The following is a 16,457-nucleotide window of genomic DNA, read 5'->3' on the forward strand; positions in this document are numbered from 1 at the left end:
GTAAGGTTTAGGGTCAGGGGTTAGGGTTAGGGGTTATAGTTAGGATTAGGGGGTTAGAATTAGGGGGTTAAGGTTAGGGTTAGGGTTAAGGGTTAGGGTTTAGGGTTAGGATTAGAGGGCTAGGGTTGGGGTTAGGTGTAAGGGTTAGGGTTAGGGGTTAGGGTAAAAGTTAGTGTTAGAGGGTTAGGGTTAGAGTATGGTTAGGGTTAGGGGTTAGGGTTAGGGGTTAGGGTTAGATTGAGGGTGAGGGTTAGGGTTAGGGTTAAGGGTCAGGGTTAGGTTTCGGGGTTAGTGTTAGGTGTTAGGGTTTGGGTTAGAGTTAGGGGTTAGGGGTTTGGGTTAGGGGTTTGGGGTTAAGGTTTGAGCTAGGGTTAGGGGTTAGCATTAGGGTTAGAGGTTAGGGTTAGGGGTTAGGGTTAGGATTAGGGTTAGGGAGTTAGGGTTAGGGTTTGGGTTTGGGTTTAGGGTTAGGGTTTAGAGTTAAGTTTAGTGTTAGGGTTATGGATGGGGTTAGAGGGTTAGGGTTAGAGGGTTAGGGATAGGGTTAGGGTTAGGGAATTAGGGTTAGAGGGTTAGGGTTAGGGATTAGGGTTAGGGGTTAGGGTTGGAGAGTTAGGGATAGGGTTAGGGAATTAGGGTTAGAGGGTTAGAGTTAGGGATTAGGGTTAGGGTTAGGGGTTAGGGTTAGGGATAAGGTTAGAGGTTAGGGTTAGGGGTTAGGGTTAGGGGATAGGTTTAGGGTTATGGAGTTAGGGGATTAAGGTTAGGGTTAGAGGTTTCATAGTTTCATAGTTTTATAGTTTCATAGTTTTTAAGGTTGAAGGGAAACCCTAAGTCCATCTAGTTCAACCCATAGCCGAACATGTTGATCCAGAGGAAGGCAAAAAAACCCCAATGTGTCAAACAAGCTCCAATGGGGAAAAAAATTCCTTCCTGACTCCACATACGGCAATGAGACTAGTTCCCTGGATCAACACCCTGTCATAAAATCTAATATACATAACTGGTAATATTAATTTTTTTAAGAAAGGCATCCAGGCTCTGCTTAAATGTTAGTAGTGAATAATTCATTACAACATCATGCGGCAGAGAGAGAGAATGCCCCCTTGTTCTTGTTATAGTCCTTAGTACAAACAGATCATGGGAGAGATCTCTATATGGCCCTCTGATATATTTGTACATAGTTATTAGGTCTCCCCTAAGTCTTCTCTTTTCTAGAGTAAATAGACCTAATATTGATAACCTTTCCGTGTATTGTAATGCACCCACTCCATTTATTATTATTTTAGTAGCCCGCCTCTGAACCCTTTCAAGTTCAGTAATGTCTTTCTTGAGCACCGGTGCCCAAAATTGCACACAATACTCCAAGTGTGGTCTGACGAGTGATATGTACAGAGGGAGAATGATGTTTTCATCTCGTGCCCCCAGTCTTTTTCCATGTCTGATTTCCCCAGCAGTTTCCCATTTAGTAAGTAATCGTAGCATCTGTTTCTCCTTCCCATGTGCATAACCTTACACTTATCTTTGTTAAACCTCATTTGCCATTTGTCAGCCCAATTCTCCAATTTACCCAAATCTGTCTGTAGTTGCAAACTGTCCTCCTTTGTGTTAACTACCTTACATAGTTTTGTATCATCTGCAAATATTGATATTTTACTCTGTAAACCATCCACCAGATCATTAATAAATATATTAAATAGTAGGGGGCCCAATACAGACCCCTGTGGCACCCCACTAGTAACCCTGTCCCAATCTGAGTATGCGCCATTGATAACCACTCTTTGTTTTCTATCACTAAGCCAGCTACCTACCCACATTTTCCCCGAGCCCAAGCTTTCTCATTTTACTTATCAGTATTTTATGTGGGACAGTGTCAAATGCTTTACCGAAGTCGAGATAAATGACATCCAATGATTCTCCTCGGTCCATGTGAGAGCTTACATCCTCATAGAAGCTGATCAGGTTAGTTTGACAGGAGCGATCCTTCATAAATCCATGTTGATATGGAGTTAAACAATTATTAACATTGAGACAATCCATAATAGTATCCCTTAAAATCCCTTCAAATATTTTACCCACAACAGATGTTAAGCTTACCGGCCTATAGTTTCCAGGTTCCCTTTTACACCCTTTTTTGAATATTTGCTAGCCGCCAATCCAGTGGAACAGACCCAGTTTCTATAGAGTCTTTAAATATAAGGAATAGAGGCCTGTCTATCACATTACTTAACTCCCTTAATACCCGAGGGTGAATGCCATCAGGGCCTGGTGATTTGTCAATTTTAATGTTACTAAGTCGGTTCTGCACTCCTTCCTGGGTTAGGCAGGTCATACTTAATGAAGCGTTTACATGATCACTCTGCATTTCCCGTGGCACATGCTTTTCCTGTTTGAACACAGTTGAGAAAAAACTATTTAAAACATTTGCTTTTAGGGTTAGGGGTTAGGGTTAGGGGGTTAAGGTTAGGGTTAGGGGTTAGGGTCAGGGGTTAGGGGTTGGGGTTAGGGGTTAGGGTTAGGAAGTTAAGGTTAGAGGTTAGGGTTAGGGGTAGGGGTTAGGGTTAGGGGTTAGGGGTTAAGGTTAGGGTTAATGGTTAGGAATTAGGGTTAGGGTTAGAGGGTTAGGTTTAGGTGTTAGGGTTACGGTTAAGGGTTAGGGTAATGGTTACGGTAAGAGAGTTAGGGTTAGGGTTTAATGTATGGTTAGGGTTAGGGGATAGGATTAGGGTTAGGGGCTAGGGTTAGAGGGTTAGGGTTAGAATTACGGTTAAAGGGTTAGGGTTAGAGGGTTAGGGTTAGAGGGTTAGGGTTGGGGTTACGGTTAGGGGTTAGGGTTAGGGGTTAGGGTTAGAGGGTTAGGGTTAGCGTTAGGATTAGGGTTAAGGGGTTAGGGTTATGGAAAGGGTTATTGGGTTAGGGTTAGAGGGTTAGGGATAGGGTTAGAGTTAGGGAATTAGGGTTAGAGGGTTAGGGTTAGGGATTAGGGTTAGGGGTTAGGGTTAAGGTTAGGGGTTAGGTTTAGGGGTTAGGGTTAGGGGTTAGGTTTAGGGTTATGGAGTTAGGGTTAGAGGGTTAGGGTTAAAGGGTTAGGGTTAGACGATTAGGGTTAGAGGGTTAGGGTTGGGGTTAGGGTTAGGGGTTAGGGTTAGGGGTTAGGGTTAGAGGGTTAGGGTTAGCGTTAGGGTTAAGGGGTTAGGGTTATGGATAGGGTTAGAGGTTAGGGTTAGAGGGTTAGGGATAGGGTTAGGGTTAGGGAATTAGGGTTAGAGGGTTAGGGTTAGGGATTAGGGTTAGGGGTTAGGGTTAAGGTTAGGGGTTAAGGTTAGGGATTAGGTTTAGGGTTAGGGAGTTACAGTTAGGGTTAGGGTTAAGGGTTAGGGGATTCGGGTTAGGGTTAGGGGTTAGGGTTAGAGGGTTAGGGTTACGGTTAGAGGGTTAGGAATAGGGTTAAGGTTAGGGGGTTAGGGTTAGAGGGTTAGAGGGTTAGGGATTAGGGGTTAGGGTTTAGGGTTAGGATTAGGGTTTAGGGTTAGAACGTTAGGTTTAGGGTTAGGGTTAGGATTAGGGTTAGAGTTGGGGTAAAGGTTAGGGTTTGGGTTAGGGGTTATAATTAGGGGTTAGGGTTAGGGGTTAGGGTTAGGGGTTAGGGTTAGGATTAGAGGGCTAGGGTTGGAGTTAGGTGTAAGGGTTAGGGTTGGGGTTAGGGGTTAGGGTAAGGGTTAGGGTTAGAGGGTTAGGGTTAGGGGTTAGGGTATGGTTGGTGTTAGGGGTTAGGGTTAGTTTGAGGGTGAAGGTTAGGGTTAGGGTTAAGGGGTAGGGTTAGGTTTCGGGGTTAGAGTTAGGTGTTAGGGTTTGGGTTAGAGTTAGGGGTTAGGGGTTTGGGTTAGGGGTTTGGGGTTAAGGTTTGAGCTAGGGTTAGGGGTTAGCGTTAGGGTTAGAGGTTTAGTGTTAGGGGTTAGGGTTAGGGGGTTAAGGTTAGAGGTTAGGGTTAGGATTAGGGTTAGGGAGTTAGGGTTTGGGTTTGGGTTAGGGTTTAGGGATAGGGTTAGGGTTTAGGGTTAAGGTTAGGGTTATGGATGGGGTTAGAGGGTTAGGGTTAGAGGGTCAGTGATAGGGTTAGGGTTAGGGAATTAGGGTTAGAAGGTTAGGGTTAGGGATTAGGGTTAGGGGTTAAGGTTAAGGTTAGAGGTTAGGGTTAGGGGTTAGGGGTTAAGGTTAGGGTTTAGGGTTAGAGTTAGGGTTAGGGTTAAAGGGTAAGGGTTATGGATGGGGTTAGAGGGTTAGGGTTAGGGTTAGAGGGTTAGGTATAGGGTTAGGGTTAGGGAATTAGGGTTAGATGGTTAGGGTTAGGGATTACGGTTAGGGTTATGGGGTTAGGGTTACGGTTAAGGTTAGAGAATAGGGTTAGGGTTAGGGGTTAGGGTTAGGGGATAGGATCAGGGTTAGGGGCTAGGGTTAGAGGGTTAGGGTTAGAATTAGGGTTAAAGGGTTAGGGTTAGGGTTAGAGAGTTAGGGTTAGGGGTTAGGGTTAGTGGTTAGGGTTAGGGGTTAGGGTTAGAGGGTTAGGGTTAGCGTTAGGGTTAGGGTTAAGGAGTTAGGGTTATGGATAGGGTTAGAGGGATAGGGCTAGAGTTAGGGAGTTCGGGTTTGAGGGTTAGGGTTAGGGATTAGGGTTAGGGGTTATGGTTAGGGGTTAAGGTTAGGGTTAGGGGTTAGGGTTAGGGTTAGGGTTAGGGAGTTAGGGTTAGAGGGTTAGGGTTAAAGGGTTAGGGTTAGGAGTTAGGGTTAAGGGTTAGGGTTAGGGGATTAAGGTTAGAGTTAGGGTTAGGGTTAGGGTTAGTGTTAGGGTTAGGGGTTAGGGTTAAGGGTTAGGGTTAGGGGATTAAGGTTAGAGTTAGGGTTAGGGTTAGGGTTAGTGTTAGGGTTAGGGGTTAGGGTAAGGGTTAGGGTTAGAGGGTTACTGTTAGGGGTTAGGGTATGGTTGGTGTTAGGGGTTAGGGTTAGGTTGAGGGTGAAGGTTATGGTTAGGGTGAAGGGATAGGGTTAGGTTTCGGGGTTAGAGTTAGGTGTTAGGGTTTGAGTTAGAGTTAGGGGTTTGGGTTAGGGGTTTGGGGTTAAGGTTTGAGCTAGGGTTAGGGGTTAGCGTTAGGGTTAGAGGTTTAGGGTTAGGGGTTAGGGTTAGGGTTGGGGGTTAAGGTTAGGGGTTAGGGTTAGGGGTTAGGGTTAGGATTAGGGTTAGGGAGTTAGGGTTTGGGTATGGGTTAGGGTTTAGGGTTAGGGTTAGGGTTTAGGGTTAAGGTTAGGGTTATGGATGGGGTTAGAGGGTTAGGGTTAGAGGGTTAGTGATAGGGTTAGGGTTAGGGAATTAGGGTTAGAAGGTTAGGGTTAGGTATTAGGGTTAGGGGTTAGGGTTAAGGTTAGAGGTTAGGGTTAGGGGTTAGGGGTTAAGGTTAGGGTTAGAGTTAGGGTTAGGGTTAAAGGGTAAGGGTTATGGATGGGGTTAGAGGGTTAGGGTTAGAGGGTTAGGTATAGGGTTAGGGAATTAGGGTTAGACGGTTAGGGTTAGGGATTAGGGTTAGGGTTATGGGGTTAGGGTTAGGGTTAAGGTTAGAGAATAGGGTTAGGGTTAGGGGTTAGGGTTAGGGGATAGGATTAGGGTTAGGGGCTAGGGTTAGAGGGTTAGGTTTAGAATTAGGGTTAAAGGGTTAGGGTTAGGGTTAGAGGGTTAGGGTTAGGGGTTAGGGTTAGTGGTTAGGGTTAGGGGTTAGGGTTAGAGGGTTAGGGTTAGCGTTATGGTTAGGGTTAAGGATTTAGGGTTTTGGATAGGGTTAGAGGGTTAGGGATAGGGTTAGAGTTAGGGAGTTCGGGTTAGAGGGTTAGGGTTAGGGATTAGGGTTAGGGGTTAAGGTTAAGGTTAGGGGTTAAGGTTAAGGTTAGGGGTTAGGGTTAGGGGTTAGGTTTAGGGTTAGGGAGTTAGGGTTAGAGGGTTAGGGTTAAAGGGTTAGGGTTAGGAGTTAGGGTTAAGGATAGGGGTTAGGGTTAGGGATTAGGTTTAGGGTTAGGGAGTTAGGGTTAGGGGTTAGGGTTAAGGGTTAGGGTTAGGGGATTAAGGTTAGAGTTAGGGGTTAGGGTTAGAGGGTTAGGGTCAGAGGGTTAGGGATAGGGTTAAGGTTAGGGGGTTAGGGTTAGAGGATTAGGGTTAGGGATTAGGGGTTAGGGTTAGGGGTTAGGGTTAGAGGGTTAGGTTTAGTGTTAGGGTTAGGATTAGGGATTCGGGTTATGGTTAGGGTAAAGATTAATGTTTGGGTTGGGGTTATAGTTAGGGGTTAGTGTTAGGGGTTAGGGTTAGGGGTTAGAGTTAGTATTAGAGGGCTAGGTTTAGGGGTTAAGGTTAGGTTTAGGGTTAAGGGTTAGGCGTTAGGGTCAGGATTAGAGGGTTAGGGTTGGGGTTAGGTGTATGGGTTAGGGTTATGGTTAGGGGTTAGGGTAAGGGATAGGGTTAGAGGGTTAGGGTTAGGGGTTAGGATATGGTTAGGGGTTTGGGTTAGGGGTTAAGGTTAGGTTGAGGGTGAGGGTTAGGGTTAAGGGTTAGGGTTTGGGTTTGGGGCTAGGGGTTGGGGTTTGGGTTAGGGGTTAGGGTTAGGGGTTATGGGTTTGGGTTAGGGGTTAAGGTTTGGGCTAGAATTAGGGGTTAGGGTTAGAGGGTTAGGGTTAGGGTTATTGTTAGGGATAGGGTTAAGGTTAGGGGTTAGGTTTAAGGGTTAGGGTTAGGGTTTGGGTTAGGGTTAGGGGTTAGGGGGTTAGGGTTAGGGGTTAGGGTTAGAGGGTTAGGGATAGGGTTAGGGGGTTAGAGTTAGAGGGTTAGGGTTATGGATTAGGGATTAGGGTTAGGGGTTAGGGGGTTAAGTTTAGGGGTTAGGAGTTAGGGTTAGGTTTTAGGGTGAGGGGTTAGGTTTAAAGGGTTAGGGGTTAGGGTTAGGATTAGGGATTAGGGTTTATGGTTAGAGTTAGGGTTAGGGGTTAGGGTTAGGGGTTAGGGTTAGGATTAGGGTTAGGGGATTAGGGTTAGGGGTTAGGGTTAGAGGTAAGGGTTAGTGTTAGGCTTAGGGATAGGGTTGGGGTTTAGGGTTAAGGTTAGGGTTTAGGGTTACGGTTAGGGTTAGGGTTATGGTTAGGATTAGCGTTTAGGGTTAGGGTTAAGGTTTAGGGTTAGGGTTAAGGTTAGGGGTAGGGGTTAGGGTTACGGTTTAGGATTAGGGTTACGGTTAGGGTTTAGGGTTAGGGTTACAGTTAGGATTAGGGTTTAGGGTTAGGGTAAGGGTTAGGGGGTTAGGGTTTGATGGTTAGTGTTAGGGAATAGGGTTAGGGATTAGGGTTATGGTTAGGGGTTAGGGTTAAGGGTTAGGGTTAAGGTTAGGTTTAGGGTTAGGGAGTTAGGGTTAGAGAGTTAGGATTTAGGGATTAGGGTTAGAATTAGGTTTAGGGTTGGGGGGTTAAGGTTATGGTTAGGGGTTAAGGTTAAAGTTAGGCTTAGGGGTTAGGGTTAGGCTAAGGGGTTAGGGTTAGGGGTTAGGTTTAAGGTTAGGGTTAGGGTTAGGGGTTAGGGGTTAGGGTTAGGGTTAGGGTTAGGGGTTAGGGTTATTGTTAGGGATAGGGTTAAGGTTAGGGTTAGGGGTTAGGTTTAAGGGTTAGGGTTTGGGTTGGGGTTAGGGTTAGGAGTTAGGTTTAGGGGGTAATGTTAGGGTTAGAGGGTTAGGGATAGGGTTAGGGGGTTAGAGTTAGAGGGTTAGGGTTAGGGATTAGGGTCAGGGGTTAAGAGTTAGGGTTACGGTTAGGTTTAGGGTTAGGCTTAGGGTTACTGTTTGGGTTAGAGTTAGGGTTTGGGGTTAGAGTTTAGGGTTAGGGTTTAGGGTTAGGGTTACGGTTAGGGTCGGGGTTTATGGTTAGGGTTAGTGTTAGGGTTAGGGGTTAGGGTTAGGATTGGGGTTAGTGTTAGGGTTAGGGGCTAGGGTTAGGGTTAGGGGTTAGGGTTAGGGTTGGGGTTAGGGTTAGGGTTGGGGTTTAGGGTTAAGGTTAGGGTTTAGGGTTAGGGTTAGGATTAGGGGTTAGGGTTTAGGGTTACGATTAGGGTTATTGTTAGGGTTAGAATTAGGGTTAGGGTTTAGGGTTAGGGTTAGTGTTAGGGTTTAGGGTTACGGTTAGGGTTACGTTTAGGGTTAGGGTTAGCGTTTAGGGTTAGGGTTAGAGTTTAGGGTTAGGGTTACAGTTAGGGTTTATGGTTACGGTTACTGTTAGGGTTAGCGTTTAGGGTTAGAGTTATGGTTAGGGGTTAGGGTTAGGGCTAGAGGGTTAGGGTTAGGGTTAGGGGTTAAGGTTAGGATTATGGTTTAGAATTATTGTTACGGTTAGGGCTAGAGGGTTAGGGTTAGGGGTTAGGGTTAGGGTTGGGGTTAGTGTTAGGGTTAGGGGCTAGGGTTAGGGTTAGGGTTAGGGGTTAGGGTTAGGGTTAGGGTTGGGGTTAGGGTTAGGGTTGGGGTTTAGGGTTAAGGTTAGGGTTTAGGGTTAGGGTTAGGATTAGGGATTAGGGTTTAGGGTTACGATTAGGGTTATTGTTAGGGTTAGAATTAGGGTTAGGGTTTAGGGTTAGGGTTAGGGTTACGTTTAGGGTTAGGGTTAGCGTTTAAGGTTAGGGTTAGAGTTTAGGGTTAGGGTTACGGTTAGGGTTTATGGTTACGGTTACTGTTAGGGTTAGCGTTTAGGGTTAGAGTTAGGGTTAGGGGTTAGGGTTAGGGCTAGAGGGTTAGGGTTAGGGGTTAAGGTTAGGGTTATGGTTTAGAATTATTGTTATGGTTAGGGCTAGAGGGTTAGGGTTAGGGTTAGGGGTTAAGGTTAGGGTTATGGTTTAGGATTAGGGTTACGGTTAGGGTTTAGGGTTTGGGTTACGATTAGGATTAGGGTTTAGGGTTAGGGTAAGGGTTAGGGGGTTAGGGTTAGAGGGTTAAGGTTAGGGAATAGGGTTAGGGATTAGGGTTATGGTTAGGGGTTAGGGTTAAGTGTTAGGGTTAAGGTTAGGGGTTAGGTTTAGGGTTAGGGAGTTAGGGTTAGGGAGTTAGGGTTTAGGGGTTAGGGTTAGCGTTAGGGTTTAGGTTAGGGTTTGGGGTTAGGGTTGGGGGGTTAAGGTTAGGGTTAGGGTTAAAGTTAGGGTTAGGGGTTAGGGTTAGGCTAAGGGGTTAGGGTTAGGGTTAAGGTTAGGGTTAGGGGTTAGGGTTAGTGGTTATGGTTAGGGTTAGGGGTTATGGTTAGGGTTATTGTTAGGTATAGGGTTAAGGTTAGGGTTAGGGGTTAGGGTTAGGGTTGGGTTAGGGTTAGGGTTAGAAGTTAGAATTAGGTTTAGGCTTAGGGTTGGGGATAGGGTTTAAGGTTAGGGTTATGGTTAGGGTTAGGGTTTAAGGTTAGGGTTAGGATTAGGGTTTAGGGTTAGGGTTAGGGTTTATGGTTAGGGTTTAGGTATTAGGGTTAGAGGGTTAGGGTTAGGGTTTAGGATTAGGGTTAAGGTTAGGGGTTAGGGTTAGGTTTAGGGTTAGGGTTAGGGTTACGGTTAGGGTTTAGGGTTACGGTTACTGTTAGGGTTTAGGGTTAGGGTTAAGGGTTAGAATTAGGGTTGTGGTTAGGGTTAGCGATAGGGTTTAGGGTTAGCGTTAGGGTTAGGGTTTGTGTTAGGGTTTAAGGTTAGGGTTAGGGTAAGTGTTAGGAGTTATGGTTAGAGGTTAGGGTTAGTGTTAGGCTTAGGGATAGGGTTGGGGTTTAGGGTTAAGGTTAGGGTTTAGGGTTACGGTTAGGGTTAGGGTTACGGTTAGGGTTAGCGTTTAGGGTTAGAGTTTAGGGTTAGGGTTAAGGTTATGGTTAGGGTTAGGGTTTATGGTTATGGTTACTGCTATGGTTAGCGTTTAGGGTTAGAGTTAGGGTTTAGGGGTTAGGGTTAGGGCTTGAGGGTTAGGGTTAGGGGTTATGGTTAGGGTTAGAGGTTTAGGGTTAGGGTTTAGGGTTAGGGTTACGGTTAGGGTTAGGGTTTAGGGTTAGGGTTAAGGTTAGGGGTTGGGGTTAGGGTTACGGTTTAGGATTAGGGGTACAGTTAGGGTTTAGGGTTACGGTTAGGATTAGGGTTTAGGGTTAGGGTAAGGGTTAGGGGGTTAGGTTTAGAGGGTTAGGGTTAGGGAATAGGGTTAGGGATTAGGGTTATGGTTAGGGTTAAGGGTTAGGGTTAAGTTTAGGGGTTAGGTTTAGGGTTAGGGAGTTAGGGTTAGAGAGTTAGGGTTTAGGGGTTAGGGTTAGCATTAGGGTTAGGGTTTAGGTTAGGGTTAGGGGTTAGCGTTGGGGGTTAAGGTTAGGGTTAGGGGTTAGGGTTAAAGTTAGGGTTAGGGGTTAGGGTTACGCTAAGGGGTTAGGGTTAGGGGTTAGGGTTAAGGTTAGGGTTAGGAGTTAGGGTTAGGGGTTAGGGTTAAGGGTTAGGGTTAGGGTTATTGTTAGAGATAGGGTTAAGGTTAGGGTTAGTGTTTAGGGTTAGGGTTACGGTTAACGTTAGGTTTAGGGTTAGGGTTAAGGTTAGGGGTTGGGGTTAGGGCTAGGGATAGGGTTAGGGTTTAGGGTTAGGGTTACGGTTAGGGTTACGGTTAAGGTTTATGGTTAGGGTTACAGTTAGGATTAGGGTTTAGGGTTAGGGTTAGGGGGTTAGGGTTAGAGGGTTAGGCTTAGGGTTAGGGAATAGGGTTAGGGATTAAGGTTATATTTAGGGTTAGGGGTTAGGGTTAGGGTTAGAGGGTTAGCTTTAGAGGGTAAGGCTTAGGATTAGGGTTAGGGTTTGGGGTTAGGGTTGGGGTTAAGGGTTAGGGTTTAGGATTAGGGTTAGGTATAGGGCTAGGGTTTAGGGTTAGGGGTTAGGTTTAGGGTTGGGTTAGGGTTAGAAGTTAGAATTAGGGTTAGGCTTAGGGTTGGGGTTAGGGTTTAAGGTTAGGGTTACGGTTAGGGTTAGGGTTTTAGGTTAGGGTTAGGATTAGGGTTTAGGGTTAGGGTTACGGTTAGGGTTTATGGTTATGGTTAGGGGTTAGGTATTAGGGTTATAGGGTTAGGGTTATGGTTTAGGATTAGGGTTAAGGTTAGGGGTTAGGGTCAGGGTTAGGCTTAGGGTTAGGGTTAGGGTTACGGTTTAGGGTTACGGTTACTGTTAGGGTTTAGGGTTAGGGTTTAGGGTTAGAATTAGGGTTGTGGTTAGGGTTAGCGATAGGGTTTAGGGTTAGCGTTAGCGTTAGGGTTCGTGTTAGGGTTTAAGGTTAGGGTTAGGGTAAGTGTTAGGAGTTATGGTTAGAGGTTAGGGTTAGTGTTTAGCTTAGGGATAGGGTTAGGGTTTAGGGTTAAGGTTAGGGTTTAGGGTTAGGGTTCGTGTTAGGGTTTAAGGTTAGGGTAAGGGTTAGGGGTTATGGTTAGAGGTTAGGGTTAGTGTTAGGCTTAGGGATAGGGTTGGGGTTTAGGGTTAAGGTTAGGGTTTAGGGTTACGGTTAGGGTTAGGGTTACGGTTAGGGTTAGCGTTTAGGGTTAGAGTTTAGGGTTAGGTTTAAGGTTATGGTTAGGGTTAGGGTTTATGGTTATGGTTACTGTTAGGGTTAGCGTTTAGGGTTAGAGTTAGGGTTTAGGGTTAGGGGTTAGGGTTAGGGCTAGAGGGTTAAGGTTAGGGGTTAAGGTTAGGGTTAGAGGTTTAGGGTTAGGGTTTAGGGTTAGGGTTACGGTTAGGGTTAGGGTTTAGGGTTAGGGTTAAGGTTAGGGGTTGGGGTGAGGGTTACGGTTTAGGATTAGGGGTACAGTTAGGGTTTAGGGTTAGGGTTACGGTTAGTATTAGGGTTTAGGGTTAGGGTAAGGGTTAGGGGGTTCGGTTTAGAGGGTTAGGGTTAGGGAATAGGGTTAGGGATTAGGGTTATGGTTAGGGTTAAGGGTTAGGGTTAAGTTTAGGGGTTAGGTTTAGGGTTAGGGAGTTAGGGTTAGAGAGTTAGGGTTTAGGGGTTAGGGTTAGCATTAGGGTTAGGGTTTAGGTTAGGGGTTAGCGTTGGGGGGTTAAGGTTAGGGTTAGGGGTTAGGGTTAAAGTTAGGGTTAGGGGCTAGGGTTACGCTAAGGGGTTAGGGTTAGGGGTTAGGGTTAAGGTTAGGGTTAGGAGTTAGGGTTAGGGGTTAAGGTTAGGGGTTAGGGTTAGGGTTATTGTTAGAGATAGGGTTAAGGTTAGGGTTAGTGTTTAGGGTTAGGGTTACGGTTAACGTTAGGTTTAGGGTTAGGGTTAAGGTTAGGGGTTGGGGTTAGGGCTAGGGATAGGGTTAGGGTTTAGGGTTAGGGTTACGGTTAGGGTTACGGTTAAGGTTTATGGTTAGGGTTACAGTTAGGATTAGGGTTTAGGGTTAGGGTTAGGGGGTTAGGGTTAGAGGGTTAGGCTTAGGGTTAGGGAATAGGGTTAGGGATTAAGGTTATATTTAGGGTTAGGGGTTAGGGTTAGGGTTAGAGGGTTAGCGTTAGAGGGTAAGGCTTAGGATTAGGGTTAGGGTTTGGGGTTAGGGTTGGGGTTAAGGGTTAGGGTTTAGGATTAGGGTTAGGTATAGGGCTAGGGTTTAGGGTTAGGGGTTAGGTTTAGGGTTGGGTTAGGGTTAGAAGTTAGAATTAGGGTTAGGCTTAGGGTTGGGGTTAGGGTTTAAGGTTAGGGTTACGGTTAGGGTTAGGGTTTTAGGTTAGGGTTAGGATTAGGGTTTAGGGTTAGGGTTACGGTTAGGGTTAGGGTTTATGGTTATGGTTAGGGGTTAGGTATTAGGGTTATAGGGTTAGGGTTATGGTTTAGGATTAGGGTTAAGGTTAGGGGTTAGGGTCAGGGTTAGGCTTAGGGTTAGGGTTAGGGTTACGGTTTAGGGTTACGATTACTGTTAGGGTTTAGGGTTAGGGTTTAGGGTTAGAATTAGGGTTGTGGTTAGGGTTAGCGATAGGGTTTAGGGTTAGCGTTAGCGTTAGGGTTCGTGTTAGGGTTTAAGGTTAGGGTTAGGGTAAGTGTTAGGAGTTATGGTTAGAGGTTAGGGTTAGTGTTTAGCTTAGGGATAGGGTTAGGGTTTAGGGTTAAGGTTAGGGTTTAGGGTTAGGGTTCGTGTTAGGGTTTAAGGTTAGGGTAAGGGTTAGGGGTTATGGTTAGAGGTTAGGGTTAGTGTTAGGCTTAGGGATAGGGTTGGGGTTTAGGGTTAAGGTTAGGGTTTAGGGTTACGGTTAGGGTTAGGGTTACGGTTAGGGTTAGCGTTTAGGGTTAGAGTTTAGGGTTAGGGTTAAGGTTATGGTTAGGGTTAGGGTTTATGGTTATGGTTACTGTTAGGGTTAGCGTTTAGGGTTAGAGTTAGGGTTTAGGGTTAGGGGTTAGGGTTAGGGCTAGAGGGTTAAGGTTAGGGGTTAAGGTTAGGGTTAGAGGTTTAGGGTTAGGGTTTAGGGTTAGGGTTACGGTTAGGGTTAGGGTTTAGGGTTAGGGTTAAGGTTAGGGGTTGGGGTGAGGGTTACGGTTTAGGATTAGGGGTACAGTTAGGGTTTAGGGTTAGGGTTACGGTTAGTATTAGGGTTTAGGGTTAGGGTAAGGGTTAGGGGGTTCGGTTTAGAGGGTTAGGGTTAGGGAATAGGGTTAGGGATTAGGGTTATGGTTAGGGTTAAGGGTTAGGGTTAAGTTTAGGGGTTAGGTTTAGGGTTAGGGAGTTAGGGTTAGAGAGTTAGGGTTTAGGGGTTAGGGTTAGCATTAGGGTTAGGGTTAGGGGTTAGCGTTGGGGGGTTAAGGTTAGGGTTAGGGGTTAGGGTTAAAGTTAGGGTTAGGGGTTAGAGTTAGGCTAAGGGGTTAGGGTTAGGGGTTAGGGGTTAGGGTTAAGGTTAGGGTTAGGAGTTAGGGTTAGGGGTTAGGGTTAGGGGTTAGGGTTAGGGTTATTGTTAGAGATAGGGTTAAGGTTAGGGTTAGGGGTTAGGTTTAAGGATTAGGGTTAGGGTTTGGGTTAGGAATAGGGTTTAGGGTTAGGGTTAGGGGGTTAGGGTTAGGGTTAGAGGGTTAGGGATAGGGTTTGTGGGTTAGAGTTAGAGGGTTAGGGTTAGGGATTAGGGATTAGGGTTAGGGGTTAAGGTTAGGGGTTTAGGGTTAGGGGTTAGGAGTTACGGTTAGGTTTATGGTTAGGGTTACTGTTAGGGTTTAGGGTTAGAGTTTAGGGTTAGGGTTTAGGGTTAGGATTACGGTTAGGGTTGGGGTTTATGGTTAGGGTTAGTGTTAGGGGTTAGGGTTAGGGTTGGGGTTAGTGTTAGCTGCTAGGGTTATGGTGGGGGGTTAGGGTTAGGGGTTAGGGTTAGGGTTGGGGTTAGGGTTAGGGTTGGTGTTAGGGTAAGGGTTAGGGTTGGGCTTAGCGTTAGGGTTAGAGGGTTAGGTTTAGGACCGGTTTTCCAGTGGTTCCCCAGTAGAGGTTCATGGGACCAGTGTACCCAGACTGTGAGTGCTAATCCCAAGAGGCCAGTCGACCCTGATGGCACCTTTCCAGTACCCTGGTAGCTACCACCTGCTAAGTTACCAGATGTTTGTTGTTTTCCTTGTTAATCGTTTATAGTTAACTATGGACAGTAAGAATTGAAAAATGTTGCCTTAACCTGTTTTGTAATGTTGATAAAAATGGACCTAGGCTGCAGGACTGGCAGCAGCCAAAAACTCTAACCTTTAAGTAGTTGCACCAGTACTGCAAAACCAGAGTACAACCAGTGGACCCTGTTTAACGCCGCCACCAAGCAGAGGATGGGTGCAGGAAAGGTTTGCGGCAGAGGCGGCCGAGACCTGGTCACCAGAGCAACCAGTGACCTTCCTCCTAGAGGGTTTTGAGACCAGGACATTTGGGTGGTGGCTGAAGGGAGAGGGGTACTCCAGGTACAAAACGTTAAAGCCAGAAACAATCTTCCCATGCAGGGGAGGTATGTTTAAGTGTGAAAAATAAAAACTGTTAACCTGTTTCACGTTGCAGCCCGAGGACGTGCTGGAATTAATCAAGGGGGAATGTAGAGCCCCTGAGGTCATCAGGGAGCTACAAGGTACTGCATCCCCACCAGGATGTAGGGCCTACCACCCAGGAACTCAGAAGACCAGTGCTGGTAGCAACACAAACATTCCAGATATTCCCTGTTTTCCCCAATTTTCCCCATAGACTGGTACCAGGCTAGGGTTGGACGAATAGGTGGGAGGGGAAGATAGTGGACAGTCAGAGAGTAGTCTGTCGGAGTCGGTGGCAGAGAGAGGAATCGAGGGTTGGGGTTAGGGGTTAGGGTTAGGGTTGGGGTTAGGATTAGGGTTAGGGGTTAAGGGTTAGGGTTAGGGTTAGCGTTGGGGTTAAGGTTCGGGTTTGGGTTAGGGTTAGAATTAGAGGTTAGGGTTGAGATTAGGGTTAGGGGTTTAAGGAAAGCGTTAGTGTTAAAGTTAGGGTTAGGAATAGGGCTTTGGGTTAGGGTTAGTGTTAGGGTTTAGGGTTAGGGTTACGGTTAGGGTTAGGGTTTATGGTTAGTTTTAACCGTAACTCTAACCCTAACCCTAACCCTAACCCTAAACTCTAACCCTAACCGTAACCCTAACCCTAAAATCTAACCCTAACACTAACCCTAAGGGGGTTAAGGATAGGGTTGTGGTTAGGGTTAGGGGTCAGGGTTATGGGTTAGGGTTACGGTTAGGGTTTGGGTTAGGGTTGGGGGTTAGGGTTTAGGGTTAGGGTTTAGGGCTAGGGTTAGGGTTAGAATTAGTGTTTAGTGTTACAGTTAGGGTTTAGGGTTAGGGTTAGGGTTTAGGTTAGGGTTACGGTTAGGGTTAGGGTTTAGTGGTTAGGGTTAGGGTTAGAGGGTTAGGGTTAGGGGTTAAGGTTAGGGTTTAGGGTTAGGTTTTAGGGTTAGGGCATAGGGTTAAAGTTACAGTTAGGGTTAGGGTTAGGGTTTAAGGTTACGGTTAGGGTTTAGGGTTATGGTTAGGGTTTAGGGTTAGGGTTACGGTTAGGGGTTAGGGTTAAAGATTTAGGATTAGGGTTAGGGTTTAGGGTTAGGGTTTCGGTTTAGGGGTTAGGTTTAGGTTAGGTTTAGGGTTTGGATTAGGGTTAGAGGGTTAGGGTTAAGGTTGGGGTTAGGGTTAGGGTTAGGGTTTAGGGTTAGTTTTAACCGTAACCCTAACCCTAAACCCTAACCCTAACCGTAACCCTAACTCTAAAATCCAACCCTAACACTAACCCTAAGGGAGTTAAGGATAAGGTTAGGGTTAGGGGTTAGGGTTAAGGTTAGGGTTAGGGTTTAGGGTTAGGTTTTAGGGTTAGGGTTACGGTTAGGGTTTAGGATTAGTGTTATGTTTTAGGGTTAGGGTTAAGGTTAGGGGTTAGGGTTAGGGTTAGGGTTGGGGTTAGGGTTA

Source organism: Anomaloglossus baeobatrachus, chromosome 1, assembly GCF_048569485.1.
Source record: "Anomaloglossus baeobatrachus isolate aAnoBae1 chromosome 1, aAnoBae1.hap1, whole genome shotgun sequence".
In the NCBI taxonomy this organism is placed as follows: domain Eukaryota; kingdom Metazoa; phylum Chordata; class Amphibia; order Anura; family Aromobatidae; genus Anomaloglossus; species Anomaloglossus baeobatrachus.